The 16983-nt window shown below is 41.4% G+C and overlaps 1 protein-coding gene across 3 annotated transcripts in view; it reads left to right on the forward strand.

Annotated features, from left to right (window-relative positions):
• RYa-R (RYamide receptor) overlaps positions 1 to 16983 on the forward strand; it is a 60956-nt gene that overhangs the window by 33877 nt on the left and 10096 nt on the right. The window lies entirely within an intron of this gene.

Here is a 16983-nt window from a genome sequence, read left to right on the forward strand (position 1 = left end):
TCCATTTAAAACCTTGAATCTCAACTTCTGAGCCACCGCAAAAACTAATTTGCGCATAAAATTGACCCTTTCATTAGTCAAATCCCCGTGAGAGTGGCCATGGGTAAGGGGTTTTGTGGGAAAATATATGGTGACTAGAAAACAATTGAAAGGAAAAGAATAGAACTTTGGATATGCTACATACTATACTAGCATCATTTTAGTATAACGTAAGTTGCAGATGCACTTATTGATTATTTATCTTATTACGCCTAAGCATACACAATCAATTTGCTTAATGAAAATAATGATTTAGTGCATCATAATTTTTAATCAAATTTTACAAGCAAATTTACGAAGCATTTGAAAATGGATTGCAAATAATGTTGTTCAATGAGCACTTTAATGGTCCCCCGAAGTTTATTTAATTGTTATTATTAGTAAATATTCCCCAATCAGTGTGCTTATATATATTTTGAACTTATAATTTAAGCAAATACCAGCAATCGCCAAAACTTCTCTTGCATAATTTAAACCATCTCCTGTTCGGGTTGTGTTGACTCCAAAGTTTAACCCCAATCGCAGCACCTTGCCGCTGCCTCGATCTGCAGTCAATGACAAGCCCCCACTTGCTGGCTGCTCCAAGTGAACTCAAACTTAAGTTGAAGCCCCGGCTTAAACTGAGCCATCAGCAGGATGGAGTTTGTGGAAACGACAGCCACGATGACGACAGCTGTCGAAACAGCAATCTTCATATTGATTTTGCATTTTTTCCCCTTTTTTTTCGCTCCGAACAGCCGGAGAAAAATCTGGGGTCAATGGGGAGCAAGCGTGGCAAGGCTGGCTTCCTGCTCCTCACTGTTGATTTTATACCCTAGCAAAGGGGTAATCGCACATTTTGTACGACTAAGGCATAGTTAATACCTTATTAACTTAACTTATTTATTTATAAACAATAATAAAGTGTTCTACTTTTCTAACGTCATAAGGATTAATGGAAAGCTAATCCATTTCTGCAGATTTGTTCGAGCCAAGGTCTATTATACTTTTACATAAGTTAGTGTGTTTAAAGCTTTAACTTCTTGAGCAACTACTTGTGTTATTTTCCGAGACGGATTTTGGGGCTGTGGCAGCGTGCCAAATGGCATGTAATGCTCACATAATCACAGTGTGCAGACACAGACACTATTTACAATAAACTTGCACGAGCCGAGTTTCGGCAAAAGTAAATGAGAAAAGATTTATGCGGTGCATGTGGTCCGCACTTGGTACAGGGGTCCCCGAGCCTATACACCTATCCACCTATCCACTTGCCAGCTGGAAGCCTTTGCGATCCAACGAGATTGCCATTGCGTCTAAGTCTGCGTACAAGTCGCCGTAGCCGTCGCCTTCGCCTTCGTCGTCTGAAGATGCCATCCAGCGTTTTGTGATCTTCCAGGAAATCAATTGCGATGAGGTGGGGGTGGGAGTACCACGTAACCACGTTACTTGTCAAACGAGCCCCCAAAGTCGATGGCCAATTGTGCAGCTGAGCTAAAGAAGAAGAAAGCCGAAAGCCAGTTGGCCAAAAATGTGGTCATGCGAGCTGGCTAAAACCTTTCCTGAACAAATGACAGACTCACCCTTAAATTACTAGTAATAAATTGGGAAAGAGTTTATCTTAAAATATAATTTTCAGTGCTTATATTGTAGTCTTTTATAAAAAACTTTTAAAATAAAAATTTCCTTCTTATTTAAGGGTTCATACTGGTGGACTTCAGTCAGTAATTAAAATGCCATATTTGCTGGATAATGTAGGCACAGAGTGCCTGAGTTTGCCCAATGACTGCCCAGTCCCAGATAGATCAGACAGTCATCCGACAGGGACTCCTTCAGCTGGCAAACAAAAAGAGCCCATGCCAAAAGATGAAAATAAAAACAATTGCTGACAGTTTCGCCCACCGCTGTGCAATGTTACCCAATTTGAGCCCAAGGCAATGCAGCTTCATCTGCCATTCACTTTTGCGATGCAGTGCCTCGAAGTCCGGCTCCCCTCCAGTGACCAAGCTCTGACCATCCTTCGATGCAGTTGCCCAAAAAGTGGCTACCAATAGCTATTTGGTTACTTAACCCGGCAACAATTTAGCTGACTTGGATTTCTCATTTTCCCATGACGACGGCTCCCTTCGCTCAATTCGCTGCCATCGTCCATCGTTGACAATTTCTTCCTTGTGTCCCGGCATCTCTCGAACATTTTTGCCAATTGGCAGCTGAAATGATTAGCAAATTACTCGATCTCCCCATGAGACCACGACTGTGTGTTCCTCGAAATCGTAATTGTCGCCCGTTTCAAAAATCGATTGGAAACTGCAAGTTTATTGGGTAATCTTGCTCAGACTTAATTTCTTGTGTGGGCAACTGGAAGGATTTATGAGTGACTCGCTTGGCATAACAATTAAAGTATAATTATACTAACCCATATAAGGAGACATGAACCACTTCTCTCTACTTCGAGATAATTCACTTTGTTATTGCTAGACAAATGGCATTCCCATTTGGCCATTGCAATTTTTCAATATTTGTCTAATGTTTCCTAAATTTGTTTGCACGAGTTGCAAATCACAGTCCATCATCTAATTGCTGGGAAACACACCGCAGGCAAAACAATCAGTCGGAATCGTAGATCTGCGAGGGGGAATAATATTATTGCTGACTTGGGGCGATGACACTTCATAGTTGTCAGCGGACGATTGCGGCTTTGGATTGAGTACGTGTATCGCCATCACTTCTTTATTCTTTTTTCGTTTTTGTCTTTTGCAACAACCAACTATCGATCTGCTGGGCAGCATATGCATCTGCCATCTGCATTCGAGTCTGTTTTGTCAAAGTGTCGACTACGAATGTGTAATGTGTAGGAAACGCGGATCGTTTGGCGCGATTGCTTCTTGTTTGCTGGCGAAACGTTAATTGCATAATTGACTGCAAGAGGCGTAACTCTTGGCCAGAAAGTGCCCATGCATTGGCCATCGTTGTCATCGTCATCGCCATCGCCATCGCCACCGTCGTCCTCTCGATATTTGAGCCCCTGCTGACCGCCCCATGGATGGTCAAAATGCGGACTGATGAGCCATCCAACTGGGCAGGTCCCAAACAGGAGGCGGCCAGCAGTCCAAACCACAACGGGTTCCCATTTCTACTTTTTGTCTTTTGCATTTATATGCCTCACAAGGGGTATCTGTAATTTTCCAATAATTCGATTCGAATGTTATAAAAATAGTCGTATTGTTCCATTAAAAGTATTCTTGACTCTGGTTGTGAATAGAATATATTGATCTTAGAGAGCAATCTTTGTTCTAAAAGAGTATTTTGGGATGCGGTCTGCTTGATTAAAGATGAAATTTCTTGTTTTATTTCTCCGACTGAGGCTGTGGCAGACGTTGCAGCCGCGTCATCATCTTTTCTTTCAGCTGAATTGTGTTAAAATGTTAATTTCGCGTTACGTAATCTGTGTCATATCTAGCAGGCAGCAGGCAGCCAGTCGGAGTTGGCCGGGCAGCTGGGATCTTCATCATCGTCAGCTCATCCACATCCCATGGATGCACGGACACAATGGGGAGTGCATGTGAAAAAAGTGAGAGGATTCCCAGGCTTGGCCAGTTAGCTCGGCTTGGTCTTCCCGCACACTCACACACCAAAGCAGCTACAGCTGTGCACACCCACACACGCTGCGGAGTGCCGAGTGTTGAGTGCACTTTGTGCGTTTTGTGGCAAATTAAAAGATAAAACCCACAGAGCCGGCAGCTGCAGAAGCAAACACTTCGCAAACAGGCTGCAATTAGTCTCCCCTTCGTGCGATTTGTTTATCTTGCCGCTCGGATCTCGAATCTCCTCCAGCTGCGATTCCGGTTCCCTCTGCGGATGCACAGACCACCGGATGGGTAACACTCGAGCCCTTCCATGTCATTGATTTATTTACGCCCAATTTATTGCTGTCTATACATGCATCTGCGTATGGCAGGAAACAACTTTGCAGAAATACAGAAACTTTGCTTTAGCTCGCAAAGATTTAATTTTATTTTTTCCCATGCGTGTAAATGTCAGCACGTAATAACAATGTATGAATATACACAATTTTGGAATATAAAGACTGCAAACTAGTATTGTTTTTAATGTTTTCTTGTGCAATTCTAATATTTTTTGCATCTGAGTTGCACGTTAAAGAACTTAAATGCCCAAAGAAAAAAAAAAGAGCTGTAAATTTAAATGCCAGATTGTTTAAACAAGAGAACATAAATATGCCGTAAAAATGTAAATATAGGAATCTATCCATTTTAAAATATTTGTACATACAATGAATGCACGTTTAATAGCAATTTTTCGAATAAATAAATATCTAGCACCTCTACAAATATATTTGTTCTCACAACTTGGGTGATTTATTGGTTACCAATATTTGATGAGTCCTAGCCAAATGTTGGATACCTAATTCTTTGTTAATTATGCAAGAGTCTACTATTTGTTCGCAGTCTTGTGGACAAATCGTTGAACTATTGCATAATGAAGCGTGCAGTCTATTAATTATGGAACAAACAAGTAGAAAGACATTAACATTAACCATCGACTTTATGGGCAGCTCATTTGGACTGTTTGCCCTCGACTATAAAATTGATCAGCCTGTTCGTATTCGGTCAATTTTGGCTTAAATCAATAAAACTGAATACGGTGGTGGTTCAATGGCCAGGAGTTTTTCGGTGCTCAGGACCATAAATCAGCCAATTAATGTTCGTAAATTAAACATAGACAAGGTGAGAGGACAGTTCGTGTATGTAAAATGGTTTCAAATCGCTTACTGTAGTTGCATAAAGGACAAAGTAAAAGAGTAGCGGTGCCGCTCCACACCGCTGCAAATGAGGTTTAATTATGGGACTAGGAGAATGCTCTGTCATTTGTTGGCCAGAAAGAGCCGTTTGTGGCCAAAACAAAGCGCGTTGGTAGCTGCAGATGGTAGACAGCTGTTCGGCAATTGTGGTTGCATCTGCTGTTGATTGAGAAAACATCTTGTCCAGCCGTTGTCTTGCCCCTCACCTGTCTAGCTGTTTGTGCTTGTTTGTCGGCGTGGTTTGTTTGTTTGTTTGGCGCCCAAACAAGTTTATTCTATAAAAGTGAAAGGTTCGGACTTGCATTCAACTCTTATGAATGTCGACTGGGTGCAATCTGTGTCAGTGACGCACTAAAAATGTTCGGACTCGAAGACGAGTGCCCCTAATGGAGATGATCACTTGAACTCAACGACTATATTTCATTTGCGTACACTTCAGGCAAAAGTTCTATAAGTTCCATACCATAAAAAGAAATATTTGTGGCTATTTTCTAAAAAAAAAACAAGAATTAATTATTTAAAAATTAGCTAGACTAAATTATTTTATCGCCAAAGTCTTACGCTTCAAGTTTTTTTTTTAACGTGTAGCCATACACAACATAGTGATATTACCATCACGCAGTCATTGAGAAAATCAATGAGGCTGCTCATTAATGTTAGAACTATACGACCGCATCAAATTGCAGCTGCTACTTTGTCACATTGCGTATACGCCTCGTACGACGTGGTTACAAATGAATGGGGGAGACTCAGCTAACAAGCTAACCCGTCGTCGACAGCATTTGGATAATGTTAATTTGTAGCTGACCAAGGATGGTGAGCAATTCGAATCAAAGTTCAGCTTTGGTTGCGCAACAATTGGAAGTGGCAATTTTACGCGGACTTAGATAATTTAAAGCTAATTCATTTTGAGCAATGAGTGCATCATTTAAAATACTACTGAAAAGTTCATCACTCGTTATAGTTGTTACAATGGCATTACGAAGATCATCAGTTGGGCCTGCCCAGGGAGTCAAAATGTGTGATTCGCGGCAATTTGAGCCGATTTTCGTGTATCCGTGTTTCAGCCTTCCAACTGAGCGGCTTGTAATTAATTCGTGAACATCGCCTGCCGGGCTTTTATTCAGCCGCAGGCCCACACCCTCCATGGGAGTCTCTCCCGCCTCCGACTCCAGCTGAAGTATTCATTTGCTGGCCGGGCGATAGCATCAGGTGGACAATAAAAATGCCTTGACGAGTTTCAATTTATGAAGTGCAACATCTCTAGCAATTATTTTCTTATAATTTTAACCGCACAGTATTTTTAACTCTTTGTAAATAGGCCGCCGTTATATAACATTTGAGTAAACCTCTTTAAAAGTTATATATGTGTTTAGGAATTTTCCTCTGTGCAGCAATCAAATGGAAACCAACAGGTAGCTGGTGTCGGACTTGAGAAATGGCAGACACGAACAATTTAGATTAAAGCGGATCCCCCAGAAAGGGGAAGGGAAGTGGATGCTGGCCGTACTTTCCAGCCCAACGCTTCCCTATTTCACCCATTGAACCATTCGAGGAAATCCCGCACAGAAATAATTCAAATTGATAAGCCACTGTTAATGGTCAACTCTTAATGACCAGTAGCAGTGGCGAAGCGGTTTAACGTTAACTTGCCATCGTTTTGTTGTTACTTCTTGCCTCATTGTTGCTGCTGTTGTCGACTGCCATTATCTTTGAGTTGGCACTTTAAACTCGTAATTAGTTTACACTTGCGGTAATTGCGGCATAAATCTTCAACTTGCCAAGTGTCGTAATATCCAAGGCACACATACACTGGCTCTCGCATGCAGAGCAATCCCTATCTGGATCCCTGGAGGCGCACGAGTGTGGCTCTCGTTCCCAACAACTTTATATTTGCATCCCTTGCCACACACCACCTTCTTCCCAGCTCCGTTTCCACCTCCATTCCCATACCATCCCATCGGATACGATCCCATCCCAAGCCAACTGCCGCAAAATGATTTGTGGCCTTAAGTGGAGCTCGAAACGTCGTGCTCTGCAGCAAATTTTTCCAGCTGGCTTGTGGACTCCAAAAACATGAAAACAAAAGCAGTTCGACTGGGCTAAAAATAAAAATAAAATCCCCCAAAACGAGTAAACACATCAAGAAATATTTCTAACCTTCTTGATGGAACAGAACTCAATGTACGACCAAAGCATCGTTATTTTCGCAAAGTCAATATAAGTACGATATGTGAACAGTTTTGTTATTTGGTAGGGTAAATAATATTCTCCCACATAAACCTTTTAAAACAGATTTTTAATATGTTATATTTCGAGTGCAGAGACTGTGTGACTTTTTGCCGCCAGTTGGAGTTCGCCTGTTGTCATGCCATTTGCAAATAAACAGCGCCACTGCAAATATCATTTCTATCCCGACTGCAAATAAAGGCATGAGCATGGCTCCTCTGGACAAACCCGCATCCCACTCTTAACGTAGGAGCATTTGTTAGTTGCTCTCATGGCGAAAGTAATATGGCCATATCATGGCTCGGACCTGGCCCATGACGCAGCATCTGCGACCTTTTCCGCTCCTCGAGCAATTGTCTTTGCCGGATCGAGTGCGTGGGTGCCTTTATGGCTATTGTCGTTTTATGTGTTTATAGAGCCATGGTGCTATTAAGGTGTCGTCTGTGCGACTGTTGCCACAATTGTCCCATTGTCTGCCAGGTACGGAAATGTCGCGTGCTAAGGGCTTCCCCCGTTTCTCTACATATTTGGCTTAAACGATAGAGTTAATACAATATTGGGGTAACGATTGCTGAAGTTCAGTGGGTTAGACGCAATGAGGATTGAAGTGCAATGTTGCAGCTCATTGGATATCTCAAGTTATACGAACATTTTAATATGTTAGCTTCAAAGTTTTAAGAAACATTTAATAATGAAAATACTAAGACAAAAGTGCCTAAAAACATCGAAATCTCTTGTCAGATTGAGTAAATTAAAACCGCAACTTGTGCTTGAAAACGGAATTGAATTTCGTTGTAATGGAAGATGTTAACAGGATAGCTAAAAGGAAAGAAACAGAGTAAAATTGGCTGGGAAAATGGTTTCATTTTGTTTTTCTTCGGCCTGCCGTCTGCAATGAAATGTGAAAATGTGCGAAAGAAGCTTGCAAAAGTGAAGCACTTTCTCCCGTCTCGATTTTCGCGAAAAGTAAACAACGGTTCTGCATATAAGTTGTAGATACAGATACCGAAAACCAGATAGCTGGCAACCGCCGACGGACCACGACACGACCATGCATATCCGTGAGATACATTTGCTGATGCCTTTTGGCCAGCATTGTGGCGCCTCCACTCGCTTAATTAAAACGTGAGCATTTGAGGGTGCTGAGTGTACGAGTAAAGACTAAAGGCGAGCACAAGCCACACCAATTCACCCAGAGGCACGCATATCAGATGCAAGTAGGTGCAGATACAGATACATTCATGTGGCTAATGCACTCGTGAGGATGCCAATTAGTGGGTGCGATTAGCATAAATGCGTAAAACTTTCGCGACAACCAGCCACCGTGATGTCCAGTTGCAGTTGCGGTTGCACAATTCGGTGGATCGCATTGCCGCTCGGATGCATCCATGAAATACGCCCCAATCCGCACAATTATGTGGTCACATGGGTGACCAAGGGGCAAAAAAGATGCTATCGGCGATGGCCAACACATTGGTTCGAACTTTTGGGTAAACCTATTAGTTGTTGTTACTTAAAATGTAAAGCTAAATAAATACTAATTGAAGTTTTTAAAAGGATTTTGTTGTATTAAAAATTAAAGAAGAATAAAACTTATCTAACCTTTACACAAATGTCAATGCCGTATCGAATTTACATTAAGTACCAGATTAAATCCAAGCCCGGCGAAGATTTGCCATAAAATGTAACCAATTCGACTTTACTATTATTTTATGGGTATTAACATGGAAAATTACAAGTATTAAATGTTTAAAGCTATCTTTCCTGGTCAATTTCTGCCCACGTTTCTATCCATCTCTTCCTGGAGGGCGAAGTCGTGGCCAAATTCATCTGAGAAAGAAGAAAAAAGTATCTCGTACCGACAAATGTGCCACAAACTGAGCCTTGGCTCTGTTGTGGTTATGCCAGAGCATTTCCTGACACGTTTTCCCATTCGAAAGGTTAAATGTTGAGCCCCTTTGCCAAGATTTCGCCGGGTGCGCCTCCTTCGCCTTGGCCAGACACTTTTGCGGACTCCGACTGCCAACTGGCAGACCCACAACTTACAACTTACAACTGGCTGGCTGCAACTGTGGCAAGGTCTGCAAGGTTAAAAGCGGCCAGCTCGTGAATGCGACCACTTGCGGTCCCATTTGCAACTGCTGCAAATTCGCGAATTGCGGATCGCCAGCCTCCGGATACAAACCAGTTCCACCAGTGACCTTTTCGTGTCTCGCGTAATTTTCATAAGCCCCTAATCGAGCCGCGTGTCAAGTGCGTGAGTCGCAGCATCTGGCGATGATTAAGGGGCGGGGCAGGTGCTGTAGATCGCAGATATATATCTCCCAACTCCAAGGAAACTGGCCAAATGCTTGTACATTTTTCACAAATTGAGCACGCAAAGTTATGCGCCACATCCGTTGGCATACGTTGGGATTTTGCATCAAAAGTGCGTGTGCCTTTAAGTGGCAAACTGACTTGGATGTTAACGCTTTAGAGGTGTTTAAATTGCCTTCATTTCGGGCCTTAACGAGTTGGCCTTGCCACAGAATAATCGATCGCTCTTTAGCCTTTTTTTCCTTTCGGGTATTACGCAACAAATGATAAAACCCTTTCACTCTTCTTTCTTTGGGCCATTGATTATCTTTTCCGCATTTACGATGAAGTCATTTTGGCAAGGGACAATTATCACCACATTGCATACGAATTCGTGAACGCCCCGATCCGCCGGCCATCGTCAACATCTCGGACACGTTCGCTCATTAATATTTGCACTGCCAATTGAAGCGGTTTCGGTTTGTCTTAACAACTAAAATGGAAATGATGACAACACCGGTGGCAGCAACAACTGCAAAACAAGCAACGCCAGCTACTTTGCATGAATACAAACCGCAATGTGATCTGCAAAGTCACAGCAATTCGTAGATACTCTATAATAATGCAGAAAAATATTTGTTACAGAGTTAAATTAATTTAAAAAATTTTAAAAATATATATTTTCAGAAAACTACCTTACAGGTAATTGATTAACTTTAAGTAGATCCACATTGTTTAAGTACAAATAGGGTAGTAAAAATGTAGTGCATTCTGATTAATTAAACCAAAGCAGCAGATTCCAGCTTTTAATGAATTTAGCCAAATTACGCTATATAATTGAATGTACACCGAACAATGAATTATTCCTAATTGATATTTAATGCTTAATCGACTTATAAACGAAATACAAAGAAGACTGAACTGTGCACTACCATTTAAGAGGCCGTTTCAGATTAATTACGAGTGACTGCATGTGACGTTAAAAAATACTTCAATCGACAGCGTCTTCATCTTGGATGGCAGTGCCTAAAAGCGAAAGTTAGCCAGCCAGTTCCGATGGGAATCTCAATCTCTTTGTGGACTGGTCATTTATCTTTGAGTTCAATTTGCGCTTACCCAATCGGTTACGGAGGATTTGGGGTTGGGGGTGGTGGCGCCGAGGATTCCCATGGCGATATGGTCACGGATTTTGGAGCTGGGGGTGCTGCATCCATTGGAGAGCCGGTCCATGGTGGTCATCCATTTTGGCGCGTTGCCACGCGTTTTGCAGTCACCATAAATCGCCTTGATTATCGCGCCATTCCAATTGACGGCAGAGGTCTCGTCTCATCTTTCATAACTCGATGGCCATTGCATCCTGGAACCGGGTTGCGTAACCAATCCGCCGATGGTCCAATGGACCACTCTCTTTGGCTTGACTGTCATTTGACGGCCGTTCTTTCACTTTTCGCTCGATGCCCTTAATTGATTTGAACAAGTTTTCAGCCCCGGCCGTGTTTATCTTGACATTTTCCTGTTTCCCCTGGCATAAAGTGTCCCTCGCCGCAGGCCTTCAGTCCCTTGAATCAATCTTGTGACTCCAAGTTACTGGTTTATATTTCAGGCCTTGTACTCTTGGCCAAAGTGTGAAAACTGAAACCCATTTACGCAAAATATGATTTTATATTTTGACTTTTGTTTGTGTTAAGGAAGCTGCTTTAAACTTAGCTGTCAACTTCAATTACTTTTGCCAAAGTTTTCGGCTTTCAATCGAAATTGAATAAGAGCAGCTTAACCGAATTACAAGTTCCTTGACAGCAGGTGAAGAAGTTTTTCAAGGTTTGTCCCTACTCTCCAGTGTTTTCCATGACTTCCTGGGAGCTCTAAAATATCCAGAAGACAAATCGAGACTGCAGAGGATTGCGAAAGACTTGAAGTTAACTCCGCTGCTGCACGCAACAATGGAAAGATACAAAGATACGGTGATACAAAACTATCTGCCGCCCGAAAAGTAAAAGGAATCCCAAACACCTCACGCATATTTACGTCTTCGACAGTGCAATTTAAATAATTGTGGTTTCTTCTAGCCGCAAGACTGAAGACTTGTCCAATTGCATAAGCCGGCCAATAAAGTTGCGAATCCGACTCTGTGCTTAATGACCATTTGCATTATCTTCTTGCCAAATTGCACGGAGTTCGTCCAGAGGAACTGGCCACGTATCGAGGAGTGTATGGATGTCTTTGATGAATTACGAATATTTCGACAGATATGCAAATGCGAATGTGGCTGCCATTGTTGGATCGATGGCCGAAAGACTCGCACGTTTTTCCCTTTCTCGGCGGCTTTTCTTCTTCTCTTCGGGACTCCGGGTTTTTGGGGCACGTGCAGCTGCTGATGGACAGATACTCGTAATGATGAAAAATTGCGCCCAGGAAATGCAGAAATGAAAATGAGGAGAAAACACAAAGCGATTTCCGCTGATTTGGGGGAAAACCTCTTAATATGCCACACAAAAAGATATTTTCATTTAATATGCATTTGCTGTCTCCACCCCAAAAGCTGAAAAAAAAACAAACAAATCAACCTCAATGACCGCGATCCCACACAATTTAACCCCCGCGGTTCCCACCGCAACCATAAATTACACCGCAATTGGCATTATAAACTCAGTTCCAATCCACAGATTTCACCTCCATTTCAGTTCCACTTCAGTTTGGGTGGGAGCCGCAGATATTTGAAATTCCACTCGGCGGCAAGGGAATCAATTGCAATCCAAATGCAATAAAAGTTTGGCACATGCAAATCCAAGTGAGCGGCATGCCCTTATTGGCATACAATGTGCTTTTCTCACTCAATTTTATGACGAAGAGGACACATCCTTTATAGCGTTAAAATATGATTTATTTTACCTAATATTATACTGCACAAAATAAAGAACATTCAAAAGTTGTGTGCAATATATTTGGTTTCAAATTTAATACATATGCTTTTCATAGCATTACATACGTACATTAAATTTTTTAGTTTTCTCTGTTTACAAAAATGAGATAAATGCAGATGTTTTTGAAAGCCCTGATGTTGTAAACCACTTTATACTGCTCTCTTGTTTTTTCGCTGTGCATCGGCTGTTGGCTTTAATTATTTCATTAGGTAAACTTTTACGATATGCATTAAGAGCAGACTGGCGCACAATCAAAGTCGGCAGTTTTTTCTCACGTTTTCGCTTTTGCGAACTCGGCAGCATCCAGTTTTAGGATCCATTCGAATTGCACCTGATTTGTAAAATTACGCATACGCCCCGTTGTGCGCCCGTTTTATGGCCTCTTTTGCATTTATGCCTGTGCACATTTAAACTAGCGCCACATTTCTTGGGACTCATAGGTGTGAATTTAATTTTTATTTGTGAATTAAGTTGAGAGTTAGCTTCGTAACTAGTCTCCCTCGTTGCGAATCCATATGAAGTAACTCCTGCTCAACTTTGAACTTCGCAGTTACTCTTCCGCGGTGCCAGAAATGCAGCCAAAGTTGCAACTTCAAAAGTGATATAGGTGAAATGCGTTGGGTATGTGCTAGAGGTGGCGGATGATTAATGTTCTGCACTTGACACGACTTTTTCATTTGTCAGTTGGTTAGAAAGGCACCGAAATGCGATAAAACAACACTACTCGGCAAATTGTAACATAGTGGTATTCTACTAAAATTGCGTCCATTAAACGGCTACTCTAAATTAAAGAAAAAATTGCTGAAAGTCATGCAAATTTGAGACTGCAGGGCATAAGAAACAGAGATCGGCAGGTGTGAAAGTGTTTTGCAGCCATGAACGACATTGCAAGGTATTGCAATTAAATTAACAACTTCTTGTGGGCTCTAAAACGGAAGTAATAAGTTGCAAGAATGAGTGTGGAATAGTGTGGAATGGATTGAAAGCGCAAACGTTTTTAATGCATTGAATAAGTGCAGAAATAAAACTAATGCGGCACTTGTGAAATATTTAGTCGCTGAGCTCAGTGTTCAGAGTTTACTCAAGGTACTATTAGTATTACTTAATTCGTTTGCTTCTTGCATTTCAAGGAATCCGTGCATTGTTATACAAGGAGGTGTTTAACAAAACTTGTATGGAAAAAACCTTAATCTCTCAAGTAAATTGCTTGGGTTACCAGTTGTTTAATCCAATTTTAAAGTGAGAGCTGCGGTAGACATCTGTAAATCCAAATCCAATTTAGGTACAATGGGCAAAAGTTTATGCAGAGACACACACCAACTTTTAATTGCCGCCTGCAAATGAAGGTTAATGACAAACATTTGCGTTCGGCTCGAAGACTACTAACCACTGCGAATGGCCCATTCGCTATCAGACATTAACATTTTCATTTGCCTGCGACCTTAGACAATTTGCCGTGTTGCTTGAATTGCCAAATGGTCAAACCGTTAAGCTAAAATCCAAAAAATAAAAGCCATCTCTGTGGCAAAAAGTCGTTGACACTAATTAGCATTTAAAAGTGAGCGAGCAGAAACTTTTGCGCCGGCAGAAGAGTTCGAGTAGCAACCAATTCAATTGAATTGAACAGCTCGAGCCGTTGGACATCCGAACATAAAATAAATAATAAGTCTGCAGATCGCGAATCGATGCTCCAAAGCGGCGATACCATCGCGGACAGATGGAAGATGCAATTGACGCGCCGGCGGCAACATACAACACACACCGCAGCCGCATGCAACATGCACCAACTGAAGCAACACCAAAAATGTCAAATGTAAAAACGGCGAAACCGTTCAGTCGGCTGCACAAACTAAAAATACAAAAAAAAAAAAACCCAGAGAAAAACGCAAAGAGCCTAAACACAGAAATCGCATACAACAATAAAAAAAATTTGCACGCTGCCGTTTGCCTAACAAGCAGGAAGTGTTGCTGGGCAGACTGGAGATGGAAAACCGAGGAGGAGGAGGAGGATGAGGTGGTGGCGAGCGGGATGATGCCGCCGGTAAAAACCAGCGACAATGGATGCAGGAAGCAACAACTGTCGTCGTCTTAGCCGACTTCCTACCCATCATCCGCCGACCGCCGACTCGGTCCCCAAAATCATAAAAATTCCCCACTTGCCAGGGATGTTCCCATCTTTTTGTCCATTGCGTGCGCTTTATCTTTCAGTGTCAAACTGAAGGTATTGCATCTTTGTATCTTTTATGCAACTTTCTGTTGTTTCACCGCCCACCGAGGCGTCGGCACAGTGAGCAAAGTTCAAATCATCGGAATCCCAGATATGCATGTTCGGATGACTGAATAAACAAATTTTCCTCTGACATTTTGTGGGTTCACACATCATATGCAAATGATTTTGTAGCTGCACGAAATTTTAATTACTGCTACTCATAAATGGATACATGTCAGGAGTTTATTTACAACGTATATTGGAAATTTTAGGGGCAAAATAAATTGTGGTTGGTACCAATTTTATTTGGCGATTCAAATTGTTATTTGAAAACGAACAGTGATTACCTTAGCTAAACGAAATGTTTAATGTTAAATATGAGAGAAAATATTGCTGGATTATTTCAAACTAAACGTAGCATCCATTTGTCTAATACTTGCATTTCACAGCCTTTGCAACGCATTCAAATTACGTCCCACATTACAACTTACTGAGTTAAGCACTCCAGTACACTAAATCTCACACAGTTGATTTTACTCCAATTTAAACGCTTTTTATCGTCCCCAAGGCATTGTGCCCCCCCATCGACAGTCGACCGCTGCTTTTAGCCGCTTATTTTTAGCCGCATTGTTGAGCGTGAGATTTATCGCCAGCTGCGGTTTCTTTTTGGCCTTTTGGCGATCGGCGCGCTTTTGGCGCTATTTTCCCAGCGGCATTCGGAAGTTGAATGAAAACCGTTTAGTTTGGGCAAAAGGAAAGCGCTTACTCTCACCCTTTAGCTACCAAATACCCTTTTTAGTTTTCAAAATATTTGTTAACTGATAAGTTACATTGTTTTTAACTTTAACTACTACTTTGAACTACTATTAACTACAACAAATATTATTAGAATCCTAATCAAATACAATAGTTTGTTAAAATGCTATATTTTACTGTTTTTTAGGCATAACTTGGCTTAGAAGTAAGCCACAGATGGCCGATATGTATTTTTTTACACCTGATCACCTACAGAATCGAACCAAACTATTCCCAGGCTAATGCCAAGAAAAATTTTTTTTCTCAAAATTTTCGATTTTTATAAGGGGTACCATCATAAAATTTTTCAAAAATTAAAAAAAAATTTTTTTTTATATTTATAATAATTCGAATGCCAGTTTAAAGACAATAATTTTTCTAGCTCATCAAGGTATGACATTCCATATTGAAACTGATTTTTCAGAGTATCTCAGAGATGCAAACGCAAAAAACGTGTGCATTTCAAGGCGACCGCTTTTCGTGGACTCAGATGTGAACTCGAACTTGGATTGCAGCTCCGATTTGCATTCCCATCCGTCGAGTGACATTCGGAGGCAGCAGAGTTGCAGATTGAACGGCCACTGGTTGCTCCTTGGTGGCGGCGGGTGCTGTTGGCCAGGCTTTGAATTCGATTTAATTCGGCTCTTTTGGCTCTTTGAATTCGATTTCGTTTCCCAGACCGAGCAATTTATTGCAGCCTCGAGTTTGTCAATACACGAAAAATCGCTCGACGCTCGTTAGCCAAGACAGTGTTTGCATATGGCAACAGTTGCTCCTGGCTCAACGTGGCCCGAAGAAAAGCCAGCTTTGGTTTTTTTTTATTGCGGTTATGCAACCGCTGAGAGCGATTCAAGGTGAAATCGCAATAGGAAACACTGCCCGGCTGACAGCTGACTGCAGTTGCGTTTTAATTTTTATTATTATTATTCCTAAGAGCGCGAGCATCAGCGAGTTTGAGTCCACATCCTCACGGGCATCAAAAGGTGGAGCTGGGTTGTGTTTCCCCCACCAGGTGGTAATTACACACACCCAAGCCACAAAGTCGTTTGTCAAGTGTCGTTTATGAATTGCCGTGATTCATGAGCACTCGAATTTAATTACCGGGATTGGAGAAATGCTCATTCCATTAGCCGCAAGAAATATGAGTAATCGAGTGGGCTTGAAAACAGTGTCAAACAAAACTGTGATGTGTCAAAAAGTGAAATACACACACATTGATTTTTGAGGTGAGCGCTGTATGGGGCATAAAAGTGTTAATTATATGTCAACTACTGTATGTTTCTAAATTTATTTGAGTCGTTACTAGGATTACCACCCAGGGATTATTTTACGCACCATTTGGTTCCCCCTTACATATGTTTTTTCTTTAATTTGTTATGTTATTATTATCATTTGAAGCTGCCGCCTTAAAAAAATTTAAAATCGCATCGAATCGTACAATAAAAATGCTGACCCGAAAACTGACATCTAATTGAAAAAGTGTTGGTTCGAATTACACCTTTCTCTGTTTTGTATTCGGTTCATTGAACGTTGAGTTGGCTCGAACTGATGGACCACTTCATTAAACTTAACACAATTAGCCGTCTGAATACGAAAAGTGGCAGTGGAACGAAGTTGATTGGCTTTAATAACATTACGTGTTAAAAAAAATCCGTTAAGTCTTGCCATTTAACAGAATTTTATTTTGTTTACAAGTT

This window comes from Drosophila melanogaster, chromosome 3R (assembly GCF_000001215.4).
Source record: "Drosophila melanogaster chromosome 3R".
Taxonomy (NCBI): domain Eukaryota; kingdom Metazoa; phylum Arthropoda; class Insecta; order Diptera; family Drosophilidae; genus Drosophila; species Drosophila melanogaster.